Here is a 19,869-nt window from a genome sequence, read left to right as displayed (position 1 = left end):
AGCCTAATTTCAATCTTCTGCGGGTTTAGGGGAGAGGTAAGGTAGGGGATCCACTTGCTCCGGCTCCGATGGCGTGCTGGTGGGCACGAGTCCAGTCAAGCATTCCCATCTCGCAGCACGGCATGGATCTCCTGAATTCACTTCTCCTTTTGCCCATCGAACAAACACAATCGATGTCTCACTGGGGTGGGGCATCCTGTGCTTCTCCGAGAAATCTCCTTCGAAGTAGATCCGCAGGGCTAGATTCAGCAGCTCCCAATCCACATGATCCTTGCACATCCGAGCATACCTGCACGAGTGAGAGAACGGATTCGATCCCTCCTTGGATTCCTCCCTCGCAGCTTCCTCCTCTGCTTCCCTCCATTCGAGCGTGCACTGGGTTCAGGAGAGAGCGTCGTCGCGGATCCGCATCGCCCGCTCCCTCCATCTCCTCCCTCGAGTCTCCCGTAGTACGGCTGGAGCATCCGCGGGAAGGCTTTGTAGACATGTGGGAGATGCATCTTGTACATCTGCATGTCTTCCAGCCATTCCCCCGTGGATATGGCCGGCGACTCCATGGGGCGCGCGAGCGGACTTGCTAAGGGGGGCAGGCGCGCATGGAGTCAGGAGGCAGGGGTGGCGGCGAGATCTATGGCAGCAGAGAGGGTGGAGGTAGTGGCGGGGGCGATGGCGAGGGTGGAGGTGGTGGCGGGGGCGGGGGCGAAGGGCATTGCGAGGGCGGTCATCTATTTGCCAATTATGTGAACTAAACAATCAACATATAAAATAATATAATATATACAATATAGTTAGAAGGGAAACATAAGTTGGACCTGGCGTTCCTATTCTTATATAGAAAAATAGAATAGACCTCTGCATTTTCTTCAAAAAAATACATAAATTGGGCTGCCAAAAATAAAACCTCGGATGGGAGGTCCATAGGCCGGTCGATACATGATGGCCCTAAGAAAAAACAAACAGGCCTATGGACCTCCCATCCGAGGACGTGGGTTGCGCATGTTAAAAATGAAAGCCTAGATGGGGCAGCCCAAAACCACGTCCAACACTTGCCAAAACTTCGTCCCTCGTTTTCTCTGTGTTTCGCACACTCGACATTGTGTGGGCATTTTGACTGTGCATCATATGAAGATGTGCTATGCATGAATGTTGATCAGCATGATGTTAACAGGCTGGTAGTTCCATTTTCGACCATGAATAAAACTTCCAACATGATGTTAACCCTATTTGAAAAGGCCGTGTTAATATAAATGCTCTGCCTCTGAAAGTTGCAGTTTCTTATCTGAAACTGAACTTGCAGTTTCTTATCTGAGAATCACATTGTCTGCACTTTTATACTCCTATGAAACTACATTTTTTAAGTGCTAAAATAGATATCTAGAATTCATAAAATACTTCATATGCTCAATACTGCAAATCTGAAATTCAAAAGACATTCATATCTGAAAGTACTCTCAAAATACACAACACAAAACACAATTCACAACCTGCAAATACTGACAACCCTAAGCTCCTCCTGACAATTCACAACCTGCCCGACTATTGGGCTGGGGGCAGCCCCCTCCTATTCCTCAGCGGCACATAGCCGCCCCGTGAGACGATGTGAACGGCGAGGGAGACGATGGCGGGGAAGCGTCGTCAGGCCAACTGCTTTTCTCCTCTTGCAGTTGGGTTGGGTCGACGAAGACTCCACCGGCTCGCTCTGGCAGGACACCCTCACAAACGACACCCTGTAGATGCTCGATCCTTCAATCTCGGGTGGATGCTCCATCTGGGATCGATACTCCCACCACCACTCCCTCACGATCGGATTCGGTGAATCTGTTTGCTCCATGGCCCAGAGGAGCAGCTCGATGTACTCTGGCGCGACTCCCTCTGGGAGTATTGCTGCCTTTTCACTCTGTTGCAGATATTTGGCCATGGATGTCGCCGTCGCCGCTAGTTGGTCCTTGTTTTCAAACCAAGACTGTATCTCCAACATCCTAGCTAGCTTCATAGGGTCGCCGTCTGTGAACCTCACGTATCGGTTGTACTCCTCCATCGATCTACTTCTCCACAGCACCTTCACTCGCCAGCGGTGGTTTTTGAATAGAAGAGGAGAGGAGCAGCGCTGGTTTTGGATTAGAACGGGAGAGGAGCGACGCTGGTTTTGGACTAGAACAGGAGAGGAGGGGCGGTGGTTTTGAAATGGAAGAGGAGAGGAGTGGCGCTGCATTTAGATTGGAACAGGAGAGGAGCGGCGGTGGTTTAAGAGGAGAAGAGCGGAAGAGCGGCGCTGGTATTGGAAGTATTTTTTTGTTGTTTCGCGTATTTTGGGTCAAAGTTTGACCACATACTGTATTTGACAAGCAAAATGTGAATGCACGTCACCAAATTGATTTTGATTTTGATCCAGCCAGAGCGCGCCGGCCCTCTCGTCCAATCCTAAATCGCTGCCGCACGCTCCTCTCCCTCTTCTCCATTGCAAAACCACCTCCTCTCCTCTCCATCATCTCCATTCCAAAACCACTGTCTCGCCTCTCCCTCTTATCTATTGCAAGACCACCGTCTCTCCTCCATTTTCTAGACGCTTTGCTCCATGGCGCGGGCGCAATCCATGGATACAAAATTAGTATACTGTATACTATTTAAAAGTCGAGGGCGGGGCTTTTCCTGTGCGGTAGGCGGTGGGGCAGTTCCGCCTAGTCGGTTCGACAGAGACGTGAGAAGATGAGGGAGTAGGCTGCTGCAAACATAGGGTTGTGTGATTTGACAGCGAGTTACTGCTGGATAGGTGGGGCCCCGTGATTTGACTTGCCATTATCATTTTTACTGCGGCGCTACGACCGGCGTGAGTCTCCCAGATTCCTGACCACCTCCATACAGGTGCCTCTCCCAATGCTCCACCATGTAGTAGAGGCTGGCTCTTGCATGAGAGCCCACTTCTCCACTTTTTCCTTACCTCTCTTTCCTCCACATATGCAAAAATGCCATGTAAAGCGCACTATTGTACTTACTTTTACTTGCTCCTACAGGTGCTTAAGCTTGCCACATAAGCATAAAGTCTGATGTGGCAAGTTAATCAAGAAGAGAGAGACTAGTTTGGTGACCCAAGGAAGAAACGGTGCTAAGCGCGTGTACCTAGGTGAAAAGACAATTTTGAGTCTATAGCTAATTAAATGAAGCAAACTTAGCAACACCATTTCATTGGAAGAGGTCACTCCTTGGCAAATGCAATAAATACACGCGCTTGGCACCGTTTCTTCCTTGAGTACGAAGAAACAGATAGAGAGGAGTAAAAAAATACACTTATAGCCAACCTTGTTGTAGTATGAGTGACTAAGTGATGACTATGTATGACATGCCAACATCAGATAGCCTAACACACCGTGTTAAATCTCCAAGGGCGCGACCACGCGAGCGACGCGACGGTCGTGGTAGGCGCGACCATGATACGGGCTGCTGGCAGCCCTTGGATCTGAGATCAAACGGTCGCATGCTAAGTTGCTCAAAATTTGCAGAATAACCCTCCAGGATAGGATATTCACCCATAGGTCTAGAATCACGCCATGCAACCGTTCGATCTCAGATCCAAGGGCTCTCGGAAGCCCGTATCATGGGAGAATGGAAAGCCACTACCCTGCCGTTCGCACGCTGGCAGTTCGCTCCTACTCGTCCTCGCACGTCCTTCAATACTACGGCGGTTCGCTCCTAGTCGTCCCGTCCATTCACATTACGGCAGTTCCACTAATCCTAACCCTCCCCCCTAATCCATGGCATCCCAAATCTCCACGATCGGTGGTGAGTACAAGGTTAGAACCATCACCGGCGATGAGTTCGACGTCATCTACACCCGTTCTTCCGCGACGGTGAAAGGATGCCTTTCTCTCTTAAGACGCATGTTCGAAGACTCAGATGATGAGTGGGTCACTGGGCTAGATGTTGAGTACACCACAGTCCTGGAACAAGAGAAGGATCTAAAGGACGAAGAGAGGAAGAAGCCCGCCATGATCCAGGTTTGCGTGCATTACTTATGCTTGGTCTACCACATATGCCATGCCGATGTTGAGTGCCAGGATTTTAAGGACTTCCTTGAGAGCAACCTAGTCAAATTCGTTACTGTAGACTTTGGTAACGACAAAGAAGTCCTGCATCGGATAGGCCTCGTTGTAGGCAACACCTTCGACCTCCAGAAGAATCGGCCGGTGTCCTCTCCTCAGCCTTCAATGCTGACCTTGGCAGGAGCCATGGTTCATCCTTCGTACGGTAAACTGGAGAAACCTCATTACACGTTTCATCATCATGCATGGCAGCGGAATGTACTAGATGTAGACCACATCCACTATGCTGCAATGGATGGCTACCTTTGCTTCAATATCTACAAGGGTTGGATGAAGAGCAACTGGCAAGTGTGCGGTTCAAGCAAAGAAGTGTCGGCCAAGAGGAACAGGGACAAGGACGAAGTCGAGGATGTGGACGAGGACTTGGAGTAAGGTGGCAGTGTCGTTGCTCATGGTGGTTCTAATGCAGTGTCTACTGGAATAGTTGCAAAGTCTAATTTCAGGTGTGCTTAATTTAATTTGAGGGGTGTGTTGTGCTGAGCCCCCAGCAGAACTATGTTATGTTTCTTCTCGTTACTTTAACTCTTTAGTACGTACATACTAGTATTTCTTACATTTCATCTTTTAGTTGGTATAGTACTACCACTCATTTCTTCACATTATATACGTACAATATATATGGCCAACATCATATAGCCAGCAGTTTAGTTTTCAAAGAATTTCAGGGTGCTTAGTTTTATCAAAGAATTCCAGGATGCTTAGAGGGTGCTTGGATCCAAGGGACTTATTTTAGTCTGACTAAAAATAGTCTCTTTAAGAGGCTAAAGTTCCAAGCACCCCTGACTAAAGAGGGGCTAAAACTAGTCTTGAGACTAAATTTTTCTAGTCAGGGGTACCCCTACTAAAATGTGGATTAGTCCTCTCTCTACTCATTTAACTCCTCTCCTTTAACACAGGCGAGTTCTGGATTGGAGGGTTTGGAGGATAATAAATGCTCATTAACTTGATTTGAGCCTTTTTAGTATTTGGATCCAAGCATGGGTGAGGCTGGCATGTTTTAGTCCCACAACTTTTAGTCATGGGACTAAAACTTATCCAAGCACCCTCTTAGTTTTATTTGAGGGGTGGGTTATGCTGGACACCATTATTGTGACTAGCCTTTTTAATAGTACTGTATGCATAATTTGGCGACGAGCACTCTCTATATGTACCACCTTTTTTTAATTTCAAGTTTTGCTCCATGGCGCAATCCATCGATACTACTGCTGTACAAAAGTATGCATTTTTAAAAGGCTAGAGGGCGGGGCAGTCTAGCTTGGTCGGTTTCATGAGAGGCGAGGGCCTTTGTGATTTGACGGCTCATTACTGCTGGAAGGCGGGGCCTTGTGATTTGACTGCTCGTATAAATGTGCCGACGACCTGATCGAGGAGGAGCAAAGAACCGTGCGGTATACTCAAGTTTTCCACTGGAGTGGTACTACAACGGAGGAGCACGAAACACGGCAGCCCAGTGCCATATGGTGATAAAAATGATCTAATTTGCTAGTCATCTCATTGTTAGCATTGTTCTATTCATTCCCTCAAAAAAACATTGTTCTATTCATGCCTCGCAGAGAACGTGACACGTGTGGCGAAACACCCGAAGCAAAAGATGAAACACAGGAGCAAAAGAAGAAGGAAGATTATCACCCCAAATGATCTAATTCGTCGTGGAGTCGTAACTGCTTCTTCATCGCCTCCATGACCTCCATCCCCTTGCGCATCTCCTCTGCCATCTTCATCATTGTGTCCATGACGCGGCATTTCTCGAGGCGAGCCTTCATCATCTGTTCCACGGCCATATTACATACCTTGACAGTAGCTGGGTGCTCGATGCGGAGCTTCGCCAACTCTTCCTTCTGTTCCATGGCGAGGGCCTACACCATCTTCATCGAGGAACTACTATTCTCATGCAGCTTCTTCCAGCCGGTGTTCTTCTCCTTCAACAGGTCGATCTCGTGGCAGAGCTTCGCATTGTCCTCCCGAAGTCGCAGGATTTCACCGGTCGCCTTCTTCTCCGAGGCAATGCTCTTCTTCAGCAGCATCACCAAGCCGGCGGTCAACTCCCCCTGCTGATTGAGCTCAGCGGGCATGTAGTCGAGGCTCTCCTTCAGCAACTCCATCAAGCCTTGGATGAACTCCTTCTACTTATTGAGCTGATCGGGCATGCCGTCGAGGGATAATGACTCCAGCTCCGCTGGCTCGGCATGTTCGCCTCTGTGGCTAGGGCGCTCCTGGGAGCCATCGCCTGCCCGTGAGAGATCTTTCGAGGTCTCTGTGTGCGGCGAGCCCTCTGTTTTTTCCGCGGCCTTGGTTGCCGCTCCCTTGTTACGAGTAGTTCTCGACCTAGAGCTCTGCTCACCGGCCATGGCAACGACGAACGAAGAAGAAGCACTTATGAGGAGGAAAGGTAGAGTGATTTTCAGTTAGGTAGTTCCCCTTTTTATAACCTAAGTACTAGCACTAGTACTAATACCTGCATAGTGGGAACACGTTCAGGTTTGGTACATACTACTAGTAGGTGTGAGCAGGCTTTCGAATGTGATGGGAACAAGGTAAAGATTAATTGATAGTTTTGGTTTCGAGGCCCGAAACGGCTCCCGATGAGTTTAGCGGAACATAAATTTCAAGTACTACTACACTGCTCAAATGCGTAAATATTATGTTACTGTCAAAAATTGGCACAAAATACGAAGGAGGCCAATGGAAGTACTACTAGCAACCCATGATTTAACTACTCGCATGCGCGCAATGGAGTAATAATGTCTTTCTTCCGCCCTCACGTCCACTCAATTTGCATGTGCTGTATTAATTGACCATCAATGAAGTGAAGGACTTTACACGGGTCAAATTATCACATGGGGTGGATCTTGGTACAAAATTGCGTCCGCCCGTGTACACGCGTGTGCGTGTGAGGAATGAGTGTGTGCATGGCGTGCGCGCACATCTTCGCTTCATGCATGTACCGCCAGTATGGCTCAGGGAGGACGAGTACATTCTTCTGGAACCAGCAGCACGTCACTATGATCAATCCACGCAAGGAGGTCGCGACAATGCCTACACATGTGCCATGTGGCTTCATGAACTGTAAGAGAGACACTGTGTAGCGTGCCATTGGTAATCTAATTTATGTGTTTTGCACATACTCGAAGTACTAGTAAGGTACACGTGCATTGCATGCATCAGATTTTGCAACCAAATTATGAATAAATACCACACTATAGCATGTAAGCTCTGAGTCATATATGCCTGATGTAGCCCTTCGTTTAATTCTTATAGTTCATCTCATTCAAAATCAATTAGTTTTTATAAAAAAGCTAAGAACGCGGGAATAGGAAAAACATGGGATTATAGTGGAATGTCGTCTTGAATCCTACAGGATTGTACGAGTGTTTGATTGTGCATAGAAAAAACGCAGAATTCTTTCAAAGAGGTTTGAGTGGATGGGATGTTTCCTATGAAATCTAGTGCAAATGAATCATATGGAAAAATTCCTATGGTTTACAATCCTACGAATCAAACAACCAAGATAGGAAAAATTCCTAATGATTAGAATCCTCCAAAATTCCTTTGAGAATCCTTTGAATCAAAGAAGCCCTTAATCTATTTTATGATTCATGGAATTGTGCGTTGTAAAGCATAAAGTAAAAACAAATAATGGCAATTCAACTAGAAAAAAGTTTGGGCAGTTATGATACGGAAGATTCTAGACAAAAGAGAACCACTGTTGTTTTGAGGTTTGTGCATTATGCTTAAGTTCAACCATGGAGTCTGCTAGATTCTACATGTGGAAAAATCCGGTGTGGGCTAGAAGATGGTGCGAGGGGCCGAGTGGAGGGAGACTATGAAGGAATGCACAAGTGCGAGATCGATATTTAGAGAGAGAGAGGGCGAACACGTGCGCTGATGCGCGCAATGGCGGAGCCATGAAAAATAAATGAGCTAGGGGGCCAAGCATTGCTAATCCTTTACGAGGAGGGTCAATTCATGAACTTAAACCATTTTTAGCAGGAATTCTCTAATGATCACATTCATATTAGCCTTGATATATAGTGATGTTAGGCGGGAGGGGGCAGGGCCCTTACTGCCCCCTGTCTTCGCCATTGTGCACGCGTCTAAGAGATGAAGCGGAAGGCATGGATGATGAGAGGGGGACGTTGGATACATAATTAATGTGGGTGTATTAGCTATATATGTTAATCCTATATAGAGAGGTATAGATTGATGGATGTGGACGTGGGAAAGAGGGTGAGACCTCACTTGATATATTGATTGATTGGTTTGTGTGGAAAACTATGAAAGACCCAGCTATCTACACACATACATAGAGGAACATCGATCCTTGCGCATGCACGCGTGAGAGATAAAGAATGCCCGATATGATGGAGAGGGGGATGTGTGTTGGTGTGTGCCTTCATGGGAGACCGACCTGGAAAAAAAGATTGCATGCGTGCGATGGATAATGCCGGCTGGTAGTGTGTGTGCATGCATGCATGAGAGAAGGTTAGTGGTACAATTATAAAGAGAAGACTACTGTGTGGGTGTAAAAGAATAGTTGAATAGGTGAGGTCAGAATCAATGTAAAGTTGAATTCAAATATTTGAATAAGAGATCCTGATGTTTGAAACCCATGCATGCATGAATATAATGGAGATCTGTGCGGTGTGGTTTGGAAACGAGCATGTTGTAATGTATACACATTGAACACGGTCAGACTGATTTGAATTTCAGATACCGATGGCAGACATCATTTGGCCATGTCGCATCCGTGCATGGACACACTATTCTAATTGGAGATGATGGGCGGCTTTTGCATCACATATCTATATCTATACCCCTATATATATTATATTTTTTATATTTTGTGCTGGTAACTTTAACTTTGAAAGATGGTCGTTGGATGAGGCGAATCCGATGGTCCAAAGATGGCAAATTTGAGCACTACTGGCCATTGGATATCATCTAGATTCCACCAGATTTCGCCACATGTATAATCTAGAAGACTCCATGGTTGAACTTAAGCATAATGCACAAACATCAAAACACAAGCACTTCTTATTTGTTCTAGAATCTTCCGTATCAGAATTGCCCAAATGTTTTTCTACATGATTTGCCATTATTTGTTTTTACTTTATGTCTTATGATGCACAATTCCATGACTCTTAAAATAGATTAGCTTTCTTATAAAAACTAGATTATTTTGAATGAAATGAACTACAAGAATTAAACAAACATCTACATCATGCATATATGACTCAAATCTTGCATGTTATAATGTGGTATTTATTCATAATTTGGTTGCCAAATCTCATGTGTGCAATGCACATGTACCTTACTCTAGTCTAAATGGTGTTTGTGTGTGTGTGTGTGTGTTGTGCGTGTTGAGGTGCAAATTGTCTTTTTTTGGGTACACGTTAAGCTTGTTCTTTCGAAATTTCAAGCCGCGCCTTGTTATGCCGAAAATTCAAGCTAGCGTCTCTATCTATCGTGCTGGGAAACTCCCGCCTCTTCAACCCGCGCCTTGTTAGCCCGAAATATTTAAGATATATCTTTGTCTCGTTGTGCTCCGACAACTCCCTCCATCTCAACCCGCGCCTTGCTATTCCGAAATTACAACGCGCGCAAAAACTCCCACCTCCTGTGAAATCCCGACACGCGAAATGCCTGTGGTACCCGTGAACCGAAAGAACCGCCTCAAATCGGTGGGGGTACTTTCGTAACTTACCCCACATTTCGGACAAGCGCGTCTCTAAGCCATGGTTCCCCACTGCCGTCCCATCCGCCCACCCATTCGTACACTGAGGCCGCGAAAACCCACGACGAAACCCCACACCCTGCTCCGTCCGCCACCCAGCCGGAGCCTCTTCCCCGATGACATCGTCCACAGCAACACCTTGATGTCCCTCATGCACCGTACCGGATGAGGATCCGTCGTCGATCTCATCATCCCGCCGGTTCAGCCACACCGTCCTCCAACTCCAAGGAGCTGCCCCGACGTTCCCCTCGTCTTTCGCGCCACCTCCATTCCCACACCGTCGTCCTCACTTGCACCACCAGAAGAGCATCATCATCACCATTTCCTCGGATGAAGATGCGGCCTAATCGGCACCAACAAAGAGGTTGTACACTAATCGCCGCATTTTCTTCTTGATTCGATCTCACGGTGCTGTCGGTGCTCGGTCCCGAGCCGACACGGCGTGGCTCCATCCACGGCGGCGTCGCTATCCACTTCCTCCACGGTGTCGCTCCCTCGACGGCGACGTCCACATCAGTAGGACCTGCTGCTGCTTTAGCTCTCGCTCGCGCTGCTGCTCTGCTCTTGCTCTCGGTCCCCTGCCTAGTCTGCTCTTGCTATTGCTCTTGCTCATGCTTCTGCTCTCGCTCTTGCTCTTGCTTGCGATGCTGCTCCGATTTAGCTACACTTCAGTCCGATGCCGCCGGGGTGAAGGAAGAACCAGCCGCAGCGGGGAGGGGGGCTCGCCGGAGAGGTACCCCACTATCTATCTTAGGGTTCAGGATGGGGGCGGTGGTCGCCGGCGGTGGCGGGGCGGTGGCGTGGGGATCGCCGGAGAAAAAGCTCGGCACGGGGGGGGTGGGTGGGGGGCTAGTGGGATGGCCGGGGCGGCGGCGGACCGGTGGTGGGGAGTGTTTTCGGGGCGGGCGGGGCGGCGGGGGGCTGCTGTTTGGCCGGCTCAGGGGGATGGAGGTTGAAGATGAACCGCAGGCCCTTGATTTCGTATCCAACGGCTGCAAAATTGACTTACCAGAGATGAAAAAGTCAGTCGACCGACATGTAGCCTCACCTTGCTAGTGTGTTCAGTTTCGATAGCAAAATTCAGTTTTGACAGTTAAGTTCAGTTTCGACAGTTAAGTTCAGTTTCGACAGTTAAATTCAGTTTCGACAGTTAAGTATAGAGATGAGCGGCTGATGTATTTTACATCTAGAACTTTGTGTTTATGTATTTTACGTCATGTATTGGAGATGCTATTAGAATTCCACTCAGGTTAACGTTGTTCGTTGTCTCCCTTGTCCTGCTTCAGCCTCGGCGTCGTACAACTCACCGGAGCTGCTCCAACGACGAAACCCTCCATCACAGCGGAGCAGTACCTCGGGCTCCATCTCCAGACGCCTAAGATCTTCTTCCCCTCCTCCGACAGCCAAGTCAGCCGAAGCATCCTCACCGGCCAACCCAATCACGCTGAGATCGACATGGCTTCGCCAAAGAGGTTGTACACTTGTTGCATCTCTTTTTTACTCTACATGTTATATATATTGTCCACTAAGCACTCGTCGTAACGGGAAATACGGTTATTTTATCCTACTATATGACAAGCAGTGAGGTACCAGGCAACTTAGCTATCCGTGATGGACTCTCTTGAGCGCCATCATTATTTATCTCTGCGCGTTTGAGCTGTGCATTTGTCGATGGGCCTGGGAGTTGAGCTAGTATGGCAGTGGCATGGGTCCAAAGTAATAGAAGTAGCACAAAAACATTTTTTTAGTGTAGGATTTTCCTTGCTCAAGCCTGCCTACTAGAATCACCAGTGCTTGAAAGGAAAAGTGAATGAAAAACATCGGAATTGGAAAGTTTCCTATGGTACTACTTTTCATGAATTTGGTGCAAAGGAATGGAGCAAAGGAAAACTGTAGAATTTTTTCTTTTAGTGTCTCCTTGAAAGAAAAACCGCAGGAATTCTAATTTCCACTTCTCCTCCTTTTCATATTCCTATTCATCAAGCACAAGACTAAGAGATAGTAGCATAATAGCATTATAACCGTACATTTTCTTGTGGTTTGACTTAATCTCACCATGCTTTTTTGCATCCTGTGATCTTCCAATTGTTGTGAATCAAACACCCAGATTGGCAGAAATCCTGTGTTTTTAAATTCTCTGTTTTGCACGTGCATTCCTATCCTATTCTTGTCTATTTCCTATCCCTGCATTGTTAGAATCCTCAAATTCAAAAAAGCCCTTACTCAATTACTTCTGTTACAGATATGTGTCAAAGAAAACCTTGTGTGGTTTGTCCTGCTCCTACGGCGCTGTGTTCCACCCCAGCTCATCTGCTTCAACGATGAAAGGGTTCACCACAGCAGGGATCCGCTCTCCAGACTGTCTTTCGCCGCCTCAGATCTTCTTCCCCGCTGTCGGCAGCCACGGCAACTGCATTACCATCATCAACTAAGCAGATGACCTTGAGGACTACACGGGTCCACAAGAGAGGTCGCACTCTTCCGTGTCTGCTTACGTTATGTGTCGCTTAATATGATGACATGCTACATTATCGTCGTGTTCACCTATTAGACTCCGAGTCAGGTGCAAACTAATGCTGAAACTTGAGTTTTTAAATGGTTGTGGGGTACATATTGGGGCAGAAATCAGTACTATTTGTCTACTATCTGGTTAATCTCCGGTGTCTACTATGAGTTTCATGTTGGGTGCAAACAAACATTAAAGGTGCCATTATCTGTATTTTTTAACAAAAGCTATTATCTGCCTGCTATCATTGGTTTTGGGTCTATCCAAAGTTTGCTACCATCACTCTGGATTTGTGCATGCACTCCTTACATAATCTCACTATGTTTTATTCCTATGCATGCCAGTTATTGTACACAATGGAACTGATCATGTAGAGCAAAAGAGACGAGCCTTGCGTGGCAATAAAATTTCATGTAGACGTCGTTCCATGGTGGGCGCAAAGGCAGCCCCCCCTCCACCCATTTCGGATCGTAATCAAGAGGAAGATAACTGTTATGAGGGGGATTCAGAAGGAGAAGACCACTCCTATTTACCCCATGAGGTCTTCGCTCTAACTTGGCATGCTAATGTTGGTAATATCATGCATATGGTGCCTTGCATTGCTTACTGTATACATTAAAGATGTCATCTGCTTAGTTTAGACATGCTTTGTGTTAATGCCATCTGTTTAATTTCTTTATCGTATTTTTGAATCATGCAATGCCATCTTGTCTAGCTAGGCATCATATATGTGAATTTTGCAATGCCACCCTGGTTAACCAGTCATCTTATATGTGAATTATATCATGCCATCATTTTTTTATTACGTGTTAAATTTGTCAACAATTTTAGTACATTCAATTACTCTTCCTGTGCATCAGCCATTTGGCACGGTCATGGAAAAATCTGGAGTGGAAACAAGGTCTTCAGAGCATACAATGCTATCTGACGAAGCGCATGTCTTGCTGGTTACCGATAGCTCCTCGGAGGAGGATTCAAAGACAGATGACCAGTCATATCCCCCCCCCCCGAGGTGCATGCCCTAACTTGGCAGGGTTATGTTGCTCATATCGTGCGTATGGTATCTTGCATTGCTATGTCATTTGCTTAGTTTAGACATGCTTTGCGTGAATGCCACCTGTTTAGTGTCTAATTACCATATATGTGAATTACGCAATGCCATCTTGTTGCAAGACATTATATATGTGAATTATGCAATGTTATCTTGTTGAAAGGCATTATGTATGTGAATTATGCAATGCCATGCTGTTTAGGCAAGCGTCATATATGTGAATTATATCATGCCGTCATTTTTTTGTATTTCTCATTGCTTTTGTCGACAATGTTTGTGTATTCAACTGCTCTTCCTATCCATCAGCCATTTGAACATCAGCCATTTGAATTGGTGATGGAGAAATCTGGAGTGAAAACAAGGTCTTCAGAGCAGACAATGCTACCTGCTGAAGCAGATATCTTGCTGGTTACAGATAGCTCTTCAGAGAGGATTCAGAGGCAGATGACCAGTCCTATTATCCCCCTGAGGTGTATGCTCAAACTTGGCAGGGTTATATTACTCATATAATGCATATGTTGTATTGCAATGCTTAGTTTTTACATCATATACACAATATTGAATGACATCTCCTTAGTTGACACATCATATATGCGATTGTCCTCTGCTCACTTCCTTAGTATATAAATCATATATTTGAATTATGTCATGCCATGATGTTTACATAGACAACATGTATCTGAATTATGGCATGCCAACCCATTTTCTAAAGACATAATATAGTTATATCATCTCATCCTGTTTACATAGTCATCATATTTAAATTATGTCATTCTATCCGTGAATTATATCATGCCATCATGTTTCCATCGACGACATGTTTGTGATTTATGGCATGCCAACCACTTTAATAGACACATCGTATAGTTATATCATGTCATCATGTTTACATAGTCATCATATTTTGAAGTATGTCATTCTATCCTGTTTAGTTAGCCATCATACATGTGAAATTGTGTCATGCTATCCTGTTTAATTAGCCATCATATATGTGAAATTATGTCCTGCTATTTTTTTTGCTTAGACAACATAAATGTGAATTATTTCATGCCCTGTTTTCTTCCCTACTATCCATCGCACCTGTCTATCTTACAATGTCTGTACATTCAATTACTTTTCTTGTTTATCAGCCATTTCAATTGGAGGGAGTGATGGCAGTATCTGTGGGAGTAAAAACACGGTCTTCAGAAAAGATCGTGCTACCTGTTGATGCAGATAAAACCACGGTTGTACTTGCCCAAGAACCAGCCCCACCACACATAACCCACACTCATGCAGATTGTACCCCTACCGAGTTCCCGTTGACACAGCACCGTCTCCACCATAGAGCACCCAAACACGAGCAGTTAGTAAGGCAACTGCAGTGCCCAAATCACGAGGACCACCACTCTGAACCCGAAGTCAACGCTTAAAGCAGAAGAAGAATTATTCTCAGGTCAGGTTTCGTAGTTATGGTTCATACTACTTTTCTCTTGCATCACTGTATTTACTGATACCAACTAATTTCAAATTTGAAGGATGCAATTGAAACTCCAATGGCGCAACAGGTATGTTTTAAACCTATTTCTTCAACGTGTTTGGATGTTTGCTGTTGTAACTTGCTCTATGTTGATTTCAGTTTCAATTGAATAAACAGTTATGTTCTCATGCCATGCACATTACAAGTGCTGTTATTGTTGTGTAGTTTCCCACACTTATATTCTGTCTATGCTGCTTTGTCTTAAATAGATATGATTCGAACTGTATCTATCTTGATTTGGCAACATAAACTAGAACGATATAGACCATACAGTGACCATACTACATAGATATATGTTTGTTTCATGTTGTTATCCTGTCCACCTTACTACTGAACTGGTTTACCAAAATGAGTTTCATATACTACATTGTAAACCTGAGATGTGTTTGTTTGTTTCTCTTTTAGAACGCGGATAAAATATTGGAGAAGAGTACCCTGTTATGCAATGGTAAAGGAAGTAATGCAGATAAGGTTCAAGATAGTGAGACATACCTGTTGGTCTCGAAGAAAGCTGATAAAAACTATATTGAAGACACTGAGACAACCCCAAAGTCTTGTCTTGATGTAGTGTTTGAGATATTGGCTACCACTGCTGGCACCAGCTCTTCGAACTCATTGCCTGAATCAGTTTGGCTTCTTGAGTCTCAACTTCAAGTTGAAAGACATCGATCAGATGTTATGCGACAGGAAGCCGAAGGACCGAGGAAGTCCCTGCAGAATTCAGATGCATACTTTCTGGTGCAACAACAAGCGCTGGAGGACTTAAGCGCCAAACAAGAGAAACTTAATAAGCTTGCTAAGCATCTTGCCAGCATTATGGGTACCCAGGATATTGTTTCTTGAGCTCTTCTGAAGTGGTTTCAGTTCTGGACTTGTTTTGCTGCATCGTTTATATGCTGCTGTGTTCCCTATATTTGCACTGGTGGCGAACTTTAATGCCCAGTGGATGTAATATGTGTAATAGCCGTGATAGCCTAGTGTACGTTGCTTGCTTATTTATTTCCTTGTTGTCTTGTTTATTTGTTTGCTTGTAGTCAGTGCAGTTCTTTTTATGCGGTTTGCTAGTGGCTGCAATAACCTATTTTTTAAAACTAGGCCACAATAACCATGGGCTAATATTTACTATAGTGACACTGGGCCTCCTACGGGCCGTAGAAATAGTGGGCCTTCTACGGGCCATAGACACAGTGGGCCTTCTACGGGCCGTAGAAACAGTGGGCCTTCTACGGGTCGTAGAAACAATGGGCCTTCTACGGGCCGTATCATCAATGGGCCTTCTACGGGCCGTATCATCAATGGGCCTTATACGGGCCGTATGATCGATTGGCCAAACATGGGCCAAACAGACCGCATTTTGGCCGTAAACGGGCTAGAGTTGGAATCGTCCGTTCATGGGCCGACCATAACGGGCCATCGTTAATAGGTCGTATTTGATGACGCTATGAAAACGGCCCAACGTATTAACAGACCACAAACGGGCCGACTGCAACCACGGGCTGAATTTGGCCCACAAGCAGAAAATGACAGTAACGGGCCATAAGTAAACGAATGCTGGAAATGAGCCCAAGAATAAATGGGCTCTGAGAAGGCCGAAAGATAACATGGGCTGGAGACGAGCCAACGGAATAACGGGTCATTAATGGGTATAAAGTGATACACTGTTCATTACAGGCCAGTTTCACCACGGGCCGTTAATGGGTGTAAAGTGATACACTGTTCATTACGGGCCAGTTTCAGCACGGGCCGCTAATGGGCCAAGAGTTACAAAGGGCCTCATATGGGTCGAAAGACGCCATGGGCTATACATGGGCCAGAAGTGAAAATGGGCTGGAATCATATTAGACGGCCCAGATGACGCTACTGGGCCTAATTCGGATAGGGCGTAACGGGCCTTGGGTTAGCGGGTTGTAAATGGGCTATATGCGAACAAGCCGTTAACAGGCTTTCCATGGGCCGGTGTAACTCCCTCGATGCGGCTATATCTCCTACGTGTCGAAGCACGACTTAGAGGCATAACCGCATTGAAAGCAATGTCGCAAGTGAGGTAATCTTCACAACAACCCATGTAAATAAATAAAGGGGAAAGGTACATAGTGGCTTACACTCGCCACGTCACACAAATATATAAATAAGTCATTACAATCATCCAATACACTCATGGTCCGACTACGGTACCAAAATAAAGATCAACCCCCAAAAGCGACAAAGTCCCTGGTCGCCCCAACTGGGCACCACTACTGATCATCTGGGAAAGACACATAGTAATGGTGAGAGTCTTCATCGAACTCTCACTTGAGCTCAAGCGCATCATCTGGAACGGTATCATCGGTCCCTGCATCTAGTTTAGGAAGGAAATATGTGAGTCATGGGGACTCAGCAATCTCACACCCTCACGATCAAGACTATTTAAGCTTTTAGGTAAGGCAAGGTATGATGTGGAGCTGCACCAAGCGACTAGCATATATGGTGGCTAACCTATTCGCAAAAGAGAGCAAGAAGAGAAGGCAAAAGCACGGTCGAACAACTATGATCAAGAAGTAATCCTAGAACAACCTACGTCAAGCATTATTCCAACACCGTGTTCACTTCCCGGACTCCGCCGAGAAGAGACCATCAGGGTTACACACGCAGTTGATGCATTTTAATTAAGTTAAGTTTCATGTTATCTACAATCGGACATTAACAAATTCCCATCTGCCCATAACCGCGGGCACGGCTTTCGAAAGTTCAAATCTCTGCAGGGGAGTCCCAACTTAGCCCATCACAAGCTCTCACGATCAACAAAGGATATTCCTTCTCCCAAGACAATCCGATCAGACTCGGCATCCCGGTTACAAGATATCCTCGACAATGGTAAAAACAAGTCCAGCAAGACCACCCGCTGTGCCGACAAATCCCGATAGGAGCTGCACATATCTCGTTCTCAGGGCACGCCGGATAAGCTAAGCGTACGGGAGCCAACGTAACCCAAGTTGCCAAGGGACGGCCCCGCACGGTGCTCTGGGTTGGACCAACACTTAGAGAAGCACTGGCCCAAGGGTTTAAAATAAAGATGACCCTTGAGTCTGCGAAACCCAAGGGAAAAAGGCTAGGTGGCGAATGGTAAAACCAAGGTCAGTCCTTGCTGGAGGAGTTTTATTCAAGGCGAATTGTCAAGGATTCCCATTATAACCCAACCGTGTAAGGAACGCAAAATCCGGGAACATAACACCGATATGACGGAAACTAGGGCGGCAAGAGTGGAACAAAACACCAGGCATAAGGCCGAGCCTTCCACCCTTTACCAAGTATATAGGTGCATTCAGATAAACAAGATAATATTGTGATATCCCAACAATAAACAATGTTCCAACAAGGAACGATCTCCAATCTTCACCTGCAACTAACAACGCTATAAGAGGGACTGAGCAAAGCGGTAACATAGCCAAACAATAGTTTGCTAGGACAAGGTGGGTTAGAGGTTTGACATGGCAATATGGGAGGCATGATAAGCATGTGGTAGGCATCGTAGCATAGGCATAGCAAAAGAGCGAGCATATAGCAAGTAAAGATAGAAGTGATTTCGAGGGTATGGTCATCTTGCCTGCAAAGTACTCAGAGTCGCCTTGATCCTCGTAAGCAAACTCAACGGGGTCCTCATTCACGAACTCGTCTCCCGTCTCTACCCAAACAAGAACAACAAGCAAACAGAACACAATCAACCACGTGCAATGCTCAAACAACATGATGCAAACATGGTATGATATGCGGGATGCGGTATGTGATGCATATGCAAGATTTGCAAAGGAATGATTGAACCTGGCCTCAACTTGGAAATTCAAGAGTGCCACAGGAAAGGGGAGTTGATTTCGTCTGAAATCAATATAAAGATCACCGAAATCGGATGCACGGTTTGGAAATGGCAAGCAAAACAAATATAGCACCGGTCTGCGATAATCAGCAAGTGACCAACTAAATGCAATAATATAAATATGCTACAACACTCAAACAAGGCAACAAAATACATGGCAGGGATCCACTCATGAAGCTTGACAAAAGATGAACACTGAGCTATGGCTAATTCATCCATTAACAGGTTTAAAAAAGCATGGCAAAAGTGCAAATGATAACAACTCTGGAATTTATCATCAGGAAGCAATCTTTAGAGCATGAAAACTACAAGCTACAGGAACTTATCATGGCAAAGCAAGGCATGGCATGAAGCTACTCAAGGCACTTAACAAAAGTCCCTTAGTGACCTTGAGCCAAAAGGGATCAGAAAATACAATTGCAAGCATGTGAACATGGCAAAAACATAAATAGATTCAGACTTAGTGAAAAACTGGAGCATGCAAAATAGATTAACAAGTAAGCATGTTTACGAGCTCGATGCACTCACTACAGAGCATGGCATGACAAACTAAGCATACACCCATCAAGAAGACATGGCATAGAAGCTAGACATGGCAAGAACAACAACATATCAAGCACGGATCAATAACAACATCCTCAGCAAAATCGCTAAACATGTCAACAATCTGCCAGGATCATTTTATAGCAAAAGTAGATCTCGATTGACTCAAGCTAGGGTGCTCCATAATTGCAAACAAATACATGGATGGATAGAGCACCACAATTTTAACAAAACATCCTTACTGATCATCCTCAAAAGAGGCACGGATCACTAGGAAACAACATGAACATATGGAATAACAACAAAATCAGGACAAGGACTTAGTGAAATTCTAAGTCCCTGAAATCAGCATCAACGATTACGCTACTTGGCATGCTTGTGCTAGTCACAAAAAATATAAAAAAATACATGGCATACACCCCTGTAAAGATGGCATGGCATATAACAAAACACATGTAGAGCTCAGGATCATAGCATGCACACATAAATCATGGCAAAAATGACAAAAGGCCATTTGCTGAAACAGATCTGACAAATTCATCACATAGCCCTCTTCCAATAGCATTTCG

Source organism: Triticum dicoccoides, chromosome 1A, assembly GCF_002162155.2.
Source record: "Triticum dicoccoides isolate Atlit2015 ecotype Zavitan chromosome 1A, WEW_v2.0, whole genome shotgun sequence".
NCBI lineage: Eukaryota > Viridiplantae > Streptophyta > Magnoliopsida > Poales > Poaceae > Triticum > Triticum dicoccoides.
Note: the sequence above shows the minus strand (reverse complement) of the source record.